This window comes from Panulirus ornatus, chromosome 2, assembly GCF_036320965.1.
Source record: "Panulirus ornatus isolate Po-2019 chromosome 2, ASM3632096v1, whole genome shotgun sequence".
NCBI lineage: Eukaryota > Metazoa > Arthropoda > Malacostraca > Decapoda > Palinuridae > Panulirus > Panulirus ornatus.
The window spans coordinates 20,005,765-20,021,483 of record NC_092225.1 but is presented as its reverse complement, the minus strand read 5'-3'; the positions used below and the strand labels follow the sequence as shown (position 1 = coordinate 20,021,483).

Genomic DNA, 15,719 nt, shown 5'->3' with positions numbered 1-15,719 from the left:
ACGTCATCACCACCAAACTACTCCTTTAAATACCACTTCTTTAATTCGCTCTGCCAAAAGCCAACATGTCACACTCGACATCACAGCCACCTCATCTACTTAATACCACAACAATGTCAACCATCCCATGCCGTGCCCACGGTGAACAGAATGTCATATCTTTATATAGTTTTAATCTGTCCTCATTTCTTCTTCTACTTATACCTTAATCCACTGAACATGAGAGTATGATCCTTGAACTCGAAGGTATGGCCCTTGAGCACGACAGTATGATCCTTGAGTACGGCGTTAAGACGACGCTTCAGCACGACGGTACAATCCTCGAGCACGATGGCCACGCTAATGACGGCACTACGGAAGTTCGTGTGTGTGTGTGTGAATGAGCAGAGGCCGCAAGACAAAGGAAAAATATTATGGTACAAACATGTACATGTGTGTTTCACCAACACACAGGCTAAATGGTAACTTGAGGACGCGAAAAAAACCCCCAGATATTCTCCGGAATGTAACATCTCCAGCGAGGCGAGGCGGGCGGCTGGCGTTAACAGTAAAAAAAAAAAAAAAAAAAGCAGTAACATTAACCTCTCCGAAATGGGTCTGCCTGACCCTGCCAGGGATAGCCATCTCCTCGACTGGGTTTTGTTATGCTGGTCCACAACGGCCCCTCTGGTGATGCTGACGAACCTCCCTCCGTGAACGATTACATATCCCGTTAGTCACTGACTTAAGATGTAATCTGTAAAAGACGTCTACAACAAAATTACAGGAAAAGAACGTATATTTCCAGTTACTGAGCTAAACCTGTATGATAACAATGAAGAGAAGATACACAATTCTTTCTTCTCTCCAGCGCCAAAGGTTCCAGTAACACGCTTAAGTCCAAATCGAGGATTCACTGAATAGGTGAAGAACCTGATGATGAAAAAGAGTTCGCATCTGTTAGGATAACCTACGCGTTTCATAAACAGGGCCAGAAAAAGATCGAAAATTTAGGGAATTGAGAATGAGGATCGGCGCCTTAAATGTAATGGCTAACCCAGTAGCTTTGCTGAAGTGAAACAAAACAACACCATGAGGGACAGCAAGAAGGCTTTCACTTCCCAAACAATTACCTTTAGTTTTGGTTCGAGAACACACACACACATAGTAAATGAAACGCACTTTATGATGGATATACACAGGACTGGTACTAAACTTCCAATCATTATTGTCTCCCCGGCTGCGTCTTCATTCTGGGCTGGGCATTAGCGGATCTCCCCATGAAATACTGATACATTAATGAAAATCACAGCCAGGGGGAGAGGCAAGTGATGGTCCAGCTCTCCCCTGAAGAAGGGGAAAATTTCGTAATATTGTAAGGGGTGTTCCCCTGGCGGCTGCGAAGGGAAGCAGTCTCCTTCGTCGCTGACGTCACGGTCAGGATTGAGGAAAGACTTTAGCGGGTAAGGATTTCTGTTGTTGTTGTTGTTGATGTGTGGATAACCTGTCCTGCAAGAGGATGAACTCCCTGAACAGTGCGGTACAATCCTTAAGCACAACTGTACGACCTTTGGATATGACGACCTAGCCAATGACCTAGAGACAAACTATGCTTGTTACAAGTAGTTTCCCCAGCAAAGGGGCTGCCCATGACGTAGTTAGCTATATGGTCCTCAGAATCCTACTTCAGAAGATACCCAGACTTACAAGTAACCAGTGCGGGTCATCTCTCAAGTCTAACAACTTTTAGCACACAGAAAAGGCTTAGGTGCCAAGCCAACGCCTCAGACTTCTTGTAACTTTCAGGCTCCTGCACCAACTGAACTCCTATCAGAATGATGAATACGTCACAAGGTTTAGAAAATAACCAGAGAAAGCTTTGATTGAAGGGATATGTGGTTAATATAGATTCTCAAGTATTTCCAAGAAGGATAAAACGTACGTGTGAGGTCATAAAAGGTGAATTTTCTGATAGGCAGGACAGTACGTTCAGTGTCATGTGGAACATACGCACACTCAGAGGGCATTGTAGTTTGTCCCCTCTGTAGGAAAGGTGAGGTTTGGACATGACGTACATAGGAACAAACCCACTAAATTCCAAGATTAGCGTGAAAACAAAAAATAGAGATTAGCAGCCAGGTTTGATTGGAAGAACAGAGAAAAGATTAAAAGAAGACCAAAAGTCTCTCGTTCCTATGAGGGGGGACCTAATAACACAATAACCTCCGTAAACATAATATTTAGGTATTTTTATCTTGCCATAACTAAGGTTTGGGCCGTCGACGACCCCAGGACTACAGAACCATGGATGTCTCAGCTGGTGTGGAGCAAAGGTTGTCAAACTGGCTTTCGCTGATGTTTGATAGGGTTCGAAAAGCTATTTCCATAGAAACAGAAGGTCCCCTAGCTTCAAAATGTTTGAAAGCCCCTGGTGTACACAACGGAATCTGATTTTATGCAATTATCAAACGTCAAACTACAAGTTGTAACAACTAGGCTTTCAGCTCAGCCAGTCGTGTGATGGTACAAATATACCTCTACCTGTTCCATGTGCGACGTCTGTTCAAGTACGATCCAACATATGCCTCATGTATCCCGGTGCATCTGACGTGGAAAAACGGCTTATGGCAGCTTGCACAAACAATTTCATGATACAAATCCTCAAATTATGAACCAGTATCATTTATAACCACATTTTCCTATCAAGTACTGTCTTCTAAACACCTATCGACCGACTGTGCACAACTGCAGAAATAACTCAGCAACTGAAGTAGGCTGAACAATCTTAACGTATTGCTGGATTTTCTTCGAGAACCCAACGTAGTTCGCCACCAACTCTTACAGACAACAAAAAGACAATTTAGCAAACGTTTCTTTCCAATCCCTAACTATAAGAGACAGTGTTAGCCAAGCATTCATCCCACACCAGTAATAACACAATGTCTGAGCAAACCGACCCTGACCTGTGTTGGGGATTCATATAACATGAAGCCACCACAGTAGAACTGTCCAGTAGAATTTTAAGGCATAATTTGGACGTCCCTAACGTGTGGGTTCACAATCTCGACTTGTATAACAGATGGAGAGTATTGGTATTGTTAAAACTCTTTCTTACCTTTTGAAACTGAAAAACGAAACTCATAAAGCGTAAAATGTCGAGTTTCGTTGGGTGTCTGTCGCTCGCTGACAGCAGACAAGCGGAGTCTGGATATCTTGAGCGAGGACATGGACCAACGCTTAAGAATTTTCTTTTTTTCATATATTTCTTAAACTGAGCACTACAGCACGACCCCTGGGTACAGCGTCCTGGTCTTTAACCCGACCCTCAACGATCAAGCCAGAGGACCAAGCCATCATACCCAAGGGTCATATCATCACCGATTTACGACAATAAAAGAAAAAAAGAAAGCTTTCCGTCGTGAAATTTTAAACACAGATTAACTTGTATTGATAAATCAATGACCACAAGAATGTGCTGACTTATGGAAACCCAACCACTACTATTCACACACCTAATCAACCACATACACATATACCTCAACCAAACAACTACCATCCTCAACCATCTACCATATACCTCAACCATCTACCATATACCTCAACCATTACAACTACCACCCCTCCACGCCACATCAGCCACCACCAAAAATATGTACCACAGCCACCAGCAAAATACCTCCACCACTCCTGCCCATGAGTGCCACGAACCTACAACACAACCATTATAACACAACCATACCACACCACAATCGCTGGTTACTGTAACCACCAGACTACCATAACACCATTATGAACGTTAGAGTCACCTATACAACACCCACCATGCACAGACTACCAATAACACCAAAGCAACTACCAATACCATTGCTACATACACCGAAGAAGAACTACTACACTCACCATCCAACCACCATCACCGCCACTGCACACCACCAAGTCTTCTCACCATCACCTCCACACAAGACATGCATTGGTCGTCACCACCATCATCACACACACACACACACTCGTCATCACCCCCACCACCACTACGTACACATCACCAAATCTACCCACCACCATCACCACACAGGGACACACTAGTCATAAACTATGCATTAAAATGAAAGGCATCGATCCCCGAGTACCGTTAGCGGTGATAGGATGTGATGAACCCGTAAAATATCAGGTAATCCCAACCAATCAGCGAATATATCTGCTGGCGCACAACAGACCCAGGTGCACCGTACCTCTGGTTCATTGCTACTGGTCGTGTTAAACGCAGTGTACTGCAGCTCTTCTTGTTATTACAAAACACTCGGGAACTAATGATCCCTCCCGGAAAAAAATAAATATGTAGTTTTATCTTTTTTCTGCGGTATATGTAGGTATTGTTTATATAACTGATCTAGGCTGTGACTGTGGCCAGCGAAAATATATATAGCAAACGAGGACACCGCCTCTCCTAGCTACCACCTGAGGTACTGAGATGACAGCCTCTCTCCCAGATGCCACCTCAGTTACTGAGCACATTCTGACGGTCAGCAACTTAGCATGACAGAAATAGTAAAACATCGTACCATCTGTGGCAGAATATATTTTGTGCTACATTAACCCCACAAACTGCAGATAAAAACATTAATACCCTTCGGTCCACCACACACCCATTTTAATGAAAATGTTATCTTTACTACAGCCTCATCTTTAGAACAACTTTTTCAAGTGTTTTCGCGCTTGAGTGACACCCCTTATATACCCCCACTTCCGGTAGGCGACGCACCTGTTTCCACAAGCGAAAATCTTGCAAAGAAAGTATCAAAATAACCTCAAGATGAATGTGCCTTCAAACAACATACTTTCTTACATTTCAGAAATGTTCTGGCGAATACCACACATCGGCTTTAACCAATCTGTTTGTACCACACATGAAATTATGACCACACATAACCCCGTCATGGACCTACAGGTCTCCTGTTTTCGGTCCTTCTCATGTACTTGCCCTACAGCCTCACTTCAAAGCAAGGCCTATGACACCACTTCCCCAAGACCTGGACAGCTGTTACACTGGAAAACAATATAAGAGCACCAATCATCTTACTGTGTCAACACAGTCCACCCATGTTTAGTAAATGATAAACAACACGAAGAAAAACACTCAAAAATCATGAACAGGTCATCCTTAAGCAGCTCCAGTCTCTCGTGATGGAGTGGTACACAAAACTGTTTAGTGCAGGCTGACACTGACCATCAAGCACGGCGATCGGCCAAATTGTCGAGCACCCTGTACTGTGAGTTCACCACACATCTTGTCCTCACGACACAAAATCCACAGTGTAAAGAAATTTGTCTGTGTTTAAGCATTTGAGCACGAAGATACGACCTTTGTGTTTGATGGCCCGGCATCTTATCTGACCCTTCAGCTAAGGTCGAGAGCCAGGCCATCATACCTAAGGGTCGTACGCGTCGTGCTCGAGGGCTGTTCAGTCGTGCTCAGTGTACCAATTATGTGCCTGTTTAAACTCAACGTTACCCAAGACAAACATGTCTCATTATTCACTGCAACATCAAGGAACATTCTTCTACATAACCTCACATCTGTAGTCACAGTGTGGCGATTGTGGTAGTCGTGGAGATGAGAGAGGGGGATGGGTGGTAGAAGTAGCACAGGGTTAGCACCGTCGATAATTACCATTGCTTCCGCTTTTTGTAATGGAAAGAAGTAGCCGAAGGGTCAGTGGCACCGTGGCATTGGATATGATCACCGCTTCCCAGTACCCACGGGGTTAGAGGGACGGCGGAGGCAGTGGCGGGCTGACAGCGGCAACAAAAGCAGCAGGGGTCAGTGTCGGGTCTGGGGCCGCATCATCATTCAATAGCTTCACGCTGATTTCCTGCCCGGATGAATGGCCTAATGTGGCAGGCGGTCCGGAAGGCGGCGTCCCTGGCCTGCTGGTCCGTCCCACGCTCCTCTCGCAGTCTGGCCAGCCTGGCCAGTGACGTTGGTTCCTTACTTACTATACGGCTGGCCAGGACTAGATCCACTCGATCTCATCAGCAACATCACAGTAACCCACTATGGCTTTACGGTGAATTATCAATAGAATTTTTAACCCCTTTGGGCACGACGGTGCGACCTCTGGGGCATGACGGCCTGGATTGGTCTTTGACAGTGTCGTTGTTGTGTGACCAATGTAATTGTTATCATTAGAACGGAGCGCACAGTCTCCGGTACTACACTTGAACAGATGGACAACATTGGCCTTCTTCAGTACTGCTGGGTCCTCAATGAGATAGCTCCTCATGGCCACAGATGATGTTCTTGGGCTGCGATAATACTCAAACTGATCCAGATGACGAGATGAGTGCGAGTATTCATCCCTGAGGACAGGGCAGAGAGAATACTGCCCACGTTATCACCTGCTTGTCGTAAAAGGCGACTAAGAGGAGCGAGAACAAGGGCAGGGGGGCTGGAAATCCTCCCTTCATGTATCACTAAAAAAAAAAAGAAAAAAATAACAATGGAAAGAGCCAAATGAGAATTCCCCCCAAGGCACACACACACACACACACACACACACACACACACACACACACGCGGGAGACAGCGACAAAGTATAATAAAAAAAAAAAAAAAAAAATATATATATATATATATATATATATATATATATATATATATATATATATATATATATATATATTTTTTTTTTTTTTTTCTTTTTTTTTTTGCTTTGTCGCTGTCTCCCGCGTTTGCGAGGTAGCGCAAGGAAACAGACGAAAGAAATGGCCCAACCCACCCCCATACACATGTATATACATACGTCCACACACGCAAATATACATACCTACACAGCTTTCCATGGTTTACCCCAGACGCTTCACATGCCCTGATTCAATCCACTGACAGCACGTCAACCCCGGTATACCACATCGATCCAATTCACTCTATTCCTTGCCCTCCTTTCACCCTCCTGCATGTTCAGGCCCCGATCACACAAAATCTTTTTCACTCCATCTTTCCACCTCCAATTGGTCTCCCACTTCTCGTTCCCTCCACCTCCGACACATATATCCTCTTGGTCAATCTTTCCTCACTCATTCTCTCCATGTGCCCAAACCATTTCAAAACACCCTCTTCTGCTCTCTCAACCACGCTCTTTTTATTTCCACACATCTCTCTTACCCTTACGTTACTTACTCGATCAAACCACCTCACACCACACATTGTCCTCAAACATCTCATTTCCAGCACATCCATCCTCCTGCGCACAACTCTATCCATAGCCCACGCCTCGCAACCATACAACATTGTTGGAACGACTATTCCTTCAAACATATCCATTTTTGCTTTCCGAGATAATGTTCTCGACGTCCACACATTCTTCAAGGCTCCCAGGATTTTCGCCCCCTCCCCCACCCTATGATCCACTTCCGCTTCCATGGTTCCATCCGCTGCCAGATCCACTCCCAGATATCTAAAACACTTTACTTTCTCCAGTTTTTCTCCATTCAAACTTGCCTCCCAATTGACTTGACCCTCAACCCTACTGTACCTAATAACCTTGCTCTTATTCACATTTACTCTTAACTTTCTTCTTTCACACACTTTACCAAACTCAGCCACCAGCTTCTGCAGTTTCTCACATGAGTCAGCCACCAGCGCTGTATCATCAGCGAACAACAACTGACTCACTTCCTAAGCTCTCTCATCCCCAACAGACTTCATACTTGCCCCTCTTTCCAAAACTCTTGCATTCATCTCCCTAACCACCCCATCCATAAACAAATTAAACAACCATGGAGACATCACACACCCCTGCCGCAAACCTACATTCACTGAGAACCAATCACTTTCCTCTCTTCCTACACGTACACATGCCTTACATCCTCGATAAAAACTTTTAACTGCTTCTGACAACTTGCCTCCCACACCATATATTCTTAATACCTTCCACAGAGCATCTCTATCAACTCTATCATATGCCTTCTCCAGATCCATAAATGCTACATACAAATCCATTTGCTTTTCTAAGTATTTCTCACATACATTCTTCAAAGCTTTGTCGCTGTCTCCCGCCCCTGCGAGGTAGCGCAAGGAAACAGACGAAAGAAATGGCCCAACCCACCCCCACACACATGCACACACACACACGTCCACACACGCAAACATACACACCCACACATCCCAACGTACACACATATATACACACACAGACACACACATATACACACATGCACACAATTCACACTGTCTGCACCTACTCACCCACATCACCAGCCCGCCACACACGGAATAACACACACACACACACACACACACACACACACACACACACACACATATATATATATATATATATATATATATATATATATATATATATATATATATATATATATATATATATATATCAGAACGTGTAATACTCGAAAGTAAATCAGTTCAAACGATTCGAGCCAGGACAAGAGAGTGTTGTAGGGGGTCAACGTAGCACTGGGCTACCGAAGAGCTTAAACCTGTCCTTCCCAAGCTGCTACTGCAGCCCAGGGTCACCATGCCCACCCGCTGTGGGCTAATTAAGGTGAGACACGCCGCTCACATCCTACTCCCGAGGACGCGAGAAATCGACTCATGCGCATATCGATGAACATGTAATGTTCACATAGGAATCGGCTTATAGTGGTACGCTGTCCACCTACCGGGTTTGATTAGGCGTAAAGTGGTGAAATTGTTTGTCTTTTCTTTTTTCTTTCATGCTTGCCCGCCGCTTCCAGCATTAGTGAAGCAGCGCCAGGAACAGATGAAAACATGCCGCACTCGCTCACATTTATTCTCTAATAGTCATGCGCAATGTGCAATGCACCGAAATCACAGCCCACTATCCACAACCAGGTCCCACAGACCTTTCCATGGGCTTCTCTCAGCCACTTTATATGCCTTGGTTCAATTCACTGGCAGCACGTCGACCCCTATATGTCACAGCGTTCTAATTCACTCGATCCCGTACAAACCTTTCACCCTCCTGTATGTACTAGCTCCAATCACTCGTAATATTTTTCGATCCATCCTTCCATCTCCAGTTTAGTGTTTCCCTCCTCTTCCCCTACACTGGCGACACGCAGCCTCTAAGTAACCTCTCTTCGCTCATCCTCTCCATATGTCCAGACTATTTCAGCACACACTCTTCAGCTCAACCACACTCTTTATTTTAACACATCTCTCTTACCTTTTATTACTTAATCGATCAAACTACCTCACACCACAAACTATCGTCAAACATTTCATTTCCAACACATCCACCCTCCTCCGCACATCCTTATCTTGAAACCCATGACTCTCATCCATACAGCTTTGCTTACCCCCCTCCCCCCCTCCCCATGACTCACGGTTAAGCCCTACAGACTACACCATGGTTTACTATGATCGCTTCATATGCCCTGTTTCAGCCCATTGACAGTACATCACCCACCATATACCAAATCACTCCTGATTGTAACCACAGCACGCCTCTCGCCCTCCCTAGTGTTCAGGTCCCGAGACTCCAAGGCCTCCCCCACTCCAACCTTCTATCTCCATCTTGATTCCTCCATCTCACTCTCGATTCTATTCCTCCTTACTTCCATTCTCCGCTGTCGACACGGTTCCTCTTAGCCAGCCTTTCTTAGCTCATCCTCTTATGCGTACGAACCATCTCACCACACCCTGGTCGGCTCTCTCAATCACACCTGCACTCACTACATCACTTCTCTGTGAAGATGGAAAACACAAAACGACACATTGGAAAGCAGAAAAATTGCCATCAATCATTAGGAGGGAGCATACCGTAGTAGTCATAAAAATGGCGCTAATTTCCTTCGTTCTTCCAAGTGGACGAACTAGTGAGTGTTGGCGCTGTCCCTCTGGCGGCGCCCTACGACACTTCACGCACGCCAAACAAAACGTCAACCCCAGAAAACGTAAATTATTTTGATTTCCCTATAGAACTCCCGGCCCTTCGTCCTCCCTAGCCTTACACGTGATGCACGCGCTGCGAGGCACGTGCCTAGCAGGGGGTAAGGAAGGGGAGAACACGTGGCCAGCAGGGGGTGGGTGTCGAAGTATTCCCTCCGAGACATTACTCTTTGCCTGCCCTCGAGCAATTCCCCAACTTTTATATCTTAATGTTAGGACTCCGTCGTGGTGGTGGGAACAGCCTCCACATGTCACCTGATCCATACCGAACCCTGGCAGCCAACCGCTTTGCCACAGCAGTAATTAAATTCACCATCTGTTTCCTTTACAACATACAAAACCATCAACCGATAATCAATTTATTCACTCTACTGGCGCGACAACTGACCCTAATCAGATTTCTCTATTCTTTTTTTTCCCCCATTTCTTTTTTTAAATTCTATTTCAACTCGTGGATACCGTCAGGGATGACGGCAGGGTGTGTGTGTGTGTGTGTGAATGCGCCACTGGGACCACCACACAATGCACGTTGTTCATTCCAATATTTGCATAACACGTTCTGTGGACACGGCGGCTGCTGATTGACGGTGTGGTGAAGGGAGACTCCGCTGCACCGGGCTACAGTCAAGTGGTAGTGAGTGGGCGGTTGGTGCACGTTACAATACACTTCACATGAGGACCGAAACGAGAGATAGTGACAGTGCTATAAAGGTCTAGACGGTGTGAATACGTGGGGAGAAGGTTATCAGGGCGTATATAAGAATAAATTGCCTGGATGATGTGTTTCGGAAAGAAGAGCTTTATTTTGTAACACGTTAAAGGAACACATGATACGTTGAGCGGAATATTTTTTAGACAGAGTCGCTTCAGTTAGTGCTGAGAAATGAGTGAAAATATGATTCTGTGAAATTAATCAAAAAGAGCAAAATATCGAATGGCAGCAAGTATGAATACGCACATGTGTATATATGTATATATCTGTGTATATGTATGTATACGTTGAAATGTATGTGTGTGTATATGTGCGTGTATGGGCGTTTATGTATATACATGTGTACGTGGGTGGGTTGGGCCATTTCTCGTCAGTTTCCTTGCGCTACCTCGCTGACGCGGGAGACGGCGATTAAGTGTTAGAACAATAATAATAACATATATATATATATATATATATATATATATATATATATATATATATATATATATATATATATATACATATATATATGTATATATATATATATATATGTATATATATATATATATATATATATATATATATATATATATATATATATATATATATATATATATATATACGCAGAAACTGCAGAAGCTGGTGACTGAGTTTGGTAAAGTGTGTGGAAGAAGAAAGTTGAGAGTAAATGTGAACAAGAGCAAGGTTATTAGGTACAGTAGGGGTGAGGGTCAAGTCAATTGGGAGGTGAGTTTGAATGGAGAAAAACTGGAGGAAGTGAAGTGTTTTAGATATCTGGGAGTGGATCTGTCAGCGGATGGAACCATGGAAGCGGAAGTGGATCATAGGGTGGGGGAGGGGGCGAAAATTTTGGGAGCCTTGAAAAATGTGTGGAAGTCGAGAACATTATCTCGGAAAGCAAAAATGGGTATGTTTGAGGGAATAGTGGTTCCAACAATGTTGTATGGTTGCGAGGCGTGGGCTATGGATAGAGATGTGCGCAGGAGGATGGATGTGCTGGAAATGAGATGTTTGAGGACAATGTGTGGTGTGAGGTGGTTTGATCGAGTAAGTAACGTAAGGGTAAGAGAGATGTGTGGAAATAAAAAGAGCGTGGTTGAGAGAGCAGAAGAGGGTGTTTTGAAATGGTTTGGGCACATGGAGAGAATGAGTGAGGAGAGATTGACCAAGAGGATATATGTGTCGGAGGTGGAGGGAACGAGGAGAAGAGGGAGACCAAATTGGAGGTGGAAAGATGGAGTGAAAAAGATTTTGTGTGATCGGGGCCTGAACATGCAGGAGGGTGAAAGGAGGGCAAGGAATAGAGTGAATTGGAGTCATGTGGTATACAGGGGTTGACGTGCTGTCAGTGGATTGAATCAAGGCATGTGAAGCGTCTGGGGTAAACCATGGAAAGCTGTGTAGGTATGTATATTTGCGTGTGTGGACGTGTGTATGTACATGTGTATGGGGGGGGGGGGGCATTTCTTTCGTCTGTTTCCTTGCGCTACCTCGCAAACGCGGGAGACAGCGACAAAGCAAAAAAAAAAAAAAAAAAAAAAAAAAAATATATATATATATATATATATATATATATATATATATATATATATATATATATATATATATATATATATATGTCATAAGGCGAATATAGAGGAGCCAAGAGTAAAGTCCCAAACTTGTGGGTATTTGTAGTGACTTAAGCACAACCTAACCAAGATAGCATGTCATGCATACCCTCTCATTATGCCTCTCAATCCATACTTCGGCTTCCTGTACTGTCATCTGATGCAGCGCTTCAGTAAAGGACACACATGCAGCACGTCACTGGAGCCTCCTGTCCATAACCTCCCCTCACACACACTTTCCGCGGTTTATCCCGGTTGCTTCATGTATCCTGGTTCAATTAACAGACAACACGTCGCCGCCCTCTGTATACCACATCTCTGCCAATCACTCTATCCCACACAAACCCTTCACCCTGCTGCATGTTCAAACTGCACTGCTATAGCCATCTCAATCTGATATACCTACATTCACTTGCCTGCTATATGTTTGCGATGTACTACTACTCCTAGAAAACATGACCCTCCCTGTCAAGTCACCTCTACATTTACTGCTGCAGCAGGAACCACATACCCGGCAGCTCCGACAACTACACCACTAGCAGTTTTTCTTCCTCCTCCGAGTATCCCAGTCCCGGTACAGGGATTTCTTCTATCACAGTCTGGCTCTGATCCACGGTCGTCACTGCCTGCTGTCAGCCACACTGGAGATTTAACTGACGAAGAGATCACCGTGAACAACTCCCGCGATAGTTTACATGTTCAAGATTCGTCAGGTCCAAGTCTGGCATTGGTCCTTATCTTAGCCCGTTCTCTGGGGGTGTAGGTTTTTATGACAGCCCCTTCTCTGGGTGTTAGAGCTGTGATAGCCTGTTCTCTGGGTGTGTAAACCCTATGACAGCCCGTTCACTCGGTGTAAAGGCTACAAGAGCCAGTTCTCTGGGTGTAGAGATCTATGACAGCCCGTAAGGATTATGACAATCCGTTCTCTGTACATATGGGTCTTATCTTAAGCTCTGGTTACAGTGATATACAGCGAGACATGGGGTTTGTGGCGAGATCACGTCATCCCAAACAAAGACTTTCATCCGGAAAACCCGTCGGAGCATCAAGCTCTGAATTCGACTTGCACAAGATTCGTTGCTTCCATGACTCCCCCTTAAATCTCCTGCGGTATGCCTGCCTGTATGAGACTATGGTATACTAGCTTTCCATTCGTCATTATGAAACATATAAATATCTTAACTATGGTAATCTCTTTGCCTTCTCTTCATGCAACCATATTCAACATTCCGAATCCCCTTTGTAGGGCATGATGAGGGATTAAAGAGGCTCGCTCTCGATCAGCTGAATATGAATTACAAAACATTATAACTAAGACCAGAGGAGCCCATGAAATAGGGTGCAGCAATAGATCCTACAATACGTATAGAATGAAGAAGAAATTGTACAAAGTAAGAGGCAAGAAGGCCACACAGTCCCTCCTGTGCTTACACCAGTCCTTGGCTGGTCCCTTACCCGCCGCCCACCAGTGCAAAACCCGTACCACTGTGTTATCTGCGGATTATTCAAATGAGAGAACACGTATGCAAAGTCTAGAATCTGTGAGTCCGGGAGCAGGAAGATCCTTGGCTGCTGCTGCTGATTTCTTCAAGTTGAGCCTCATTCAAGAGTGGCCCCCCCATCTTCACAGCGACTTGAGTGTTAGATACAAATTTTCAATATATATATATATATATATATATATATATATATATATATATATATATATATATATATATATTTTTTTTTTTTTTTTTTCATACTATTCGCCATTTCCCGCGATAGCGAGGTAGCGTTAAGAACAGAGGACTGGGCCTTTGAGGGAATGTCCTCACCTGACCCCCTTCTCTCTTCCTTCTTTTGGAAAAAAAAAAAAAGAAAAACGAGAGGGGAGGATTTCCAGCCACCCGCTCCCTTCCCTTTTAGTCGCCTTCTACGACACGCAGGGAATACGTGGGAAGTATTCTTTCTCCCCTATCCCCAGGGATAATATATATATATATATATATATATATATATATATATATATATATATATATATATATATATTGCTGATAACCACTGGAAAGATGAAGCACGTGTATCATACCTGTGCAGTTGTGGTGGACACCTCGGTCAGACGGGAGTTGCACTGTAGACAATAACAGATCAAGCAGGCCACTTTCCACCATCAGAGTCACGTCTGAAAATAAGAAATGATAATACAAATATCCGTAAATTCACTCGCAAAGAAGTGAAAAATATATAAATAAAATGTCTTCCAAGTCATGGAAAATAATAAATGAATGATCAATAATGACCTTACACTGCAGCAGTATTATGCAGCACCTCAAATTAAAGACTCGTAATCTCTAATCTTATCTGGATTTGGAGGGGCTACACTCCAACGGCGCCGCGTCCACGGCTCCCTCGCACAAGACGGCCAGGTCCGTTGTGGAGGCACACATAACTAGTGATGTGATGTATATCACACTATCATACTTTCATGTATACTTCTCTTACTTCCTGCTTTATTTCGAAAACATTAGTAGTAACTTAAATACACTTCCTTCCGTCAGCTTTAAACTGAAAGCCTCCTGTTCCGTCAAGCCATCATGCGGCTGGGGGGCGGTCGATACCGACGATAAATGATCACAACAGATGGATCGATACCGCTACCCCTCCTCACTCCACGCCTCCGCTAGCCTCCCGTGCTCCTACGGAGGGGCCACCCTACACCACATGAGTAACGTTAACTCTGATAAGGACTTAGATCATGGCAATTACATATATGCAAGCATTTCCTCTCCTATAATATATATATATATATATATCGATATCGCCAGCGTTCCCTAACAGAATGATAATCACTTCAACTGATACCAGAGCCTTATATCGTTACCATACATCATTTTGTTCCCAGTATAAAACCTTTAATCTTGGATGGATTCGTTTCGCCATTAAGGTCACATATTAATCGCTGGCGATGCCGAGATAATCAAAGCATAAATATATCTTTTTTCTTTATTCATATCAGCGCGACTCTTGCAACCCATTGTCTGAGGAGGAGGAGGAGGAAGTGCCTCCTGCCGGGGCGAGAGGGAACAAGCGACCAGTGCCAAAGAAAGTTTGGGGCTCTTAACAAGACGAGAGGGTAATTACTTTGCCAGAGTGTCTCAGTAACCAGTACCGCCCGAGTTTTTGTGAAACTGAAGGTAATTATTAACTTACCTTGCGCCGCATTATCAGTGGATTTTTCAACATTTAACATAAAACATGAATTACTGCAATCAACGAGACACAAACTTGAGATGGGAGATACAGATGATAACATTTCCCTGATAACTAAGCAGGAATTCGGCGAGAGTCACATGAGGAAAGCTGTGTCTTGTGGCTTTGTTGTGTTCCACTTATGTTCCTGGGCTATAAATATAACGTCGATCGAGGTATTCTTCAACAAATTAGTTAAGGTTTCTCAAAAATGAATGGGTTTACAGTCTGGCATTTCGATGATTATCATTTACAC

The 15,719-nt window shown here is 44.0% G+C and overlaps 1 protein-coding gene across 2 annotated transcripts in view; it reads right to left on the bottom strand.

Moving 5' to 3' along the window:
* Prp6 (pre-mRNA processing factor 6) overlaps nucleotides 1–14,396 on the bottom strand; it is a 48,804-nt gene extending 34,408 nt beyond the window's left edge. For both annotated transcript variants that reach the window (XM_071670759.1, XM_071670769.1), the window contains exon 1: nucleotides 14,304–14,396. The gene's annotated coding sequence lies outside the window, so the exon portion shown is untranslated. The remainder of the gene's footprint in view (nucleotides 1–14,303) is intronic.
* Nucleotides 14,397–15,719: the final 1,323 nt, after the last annotated feature.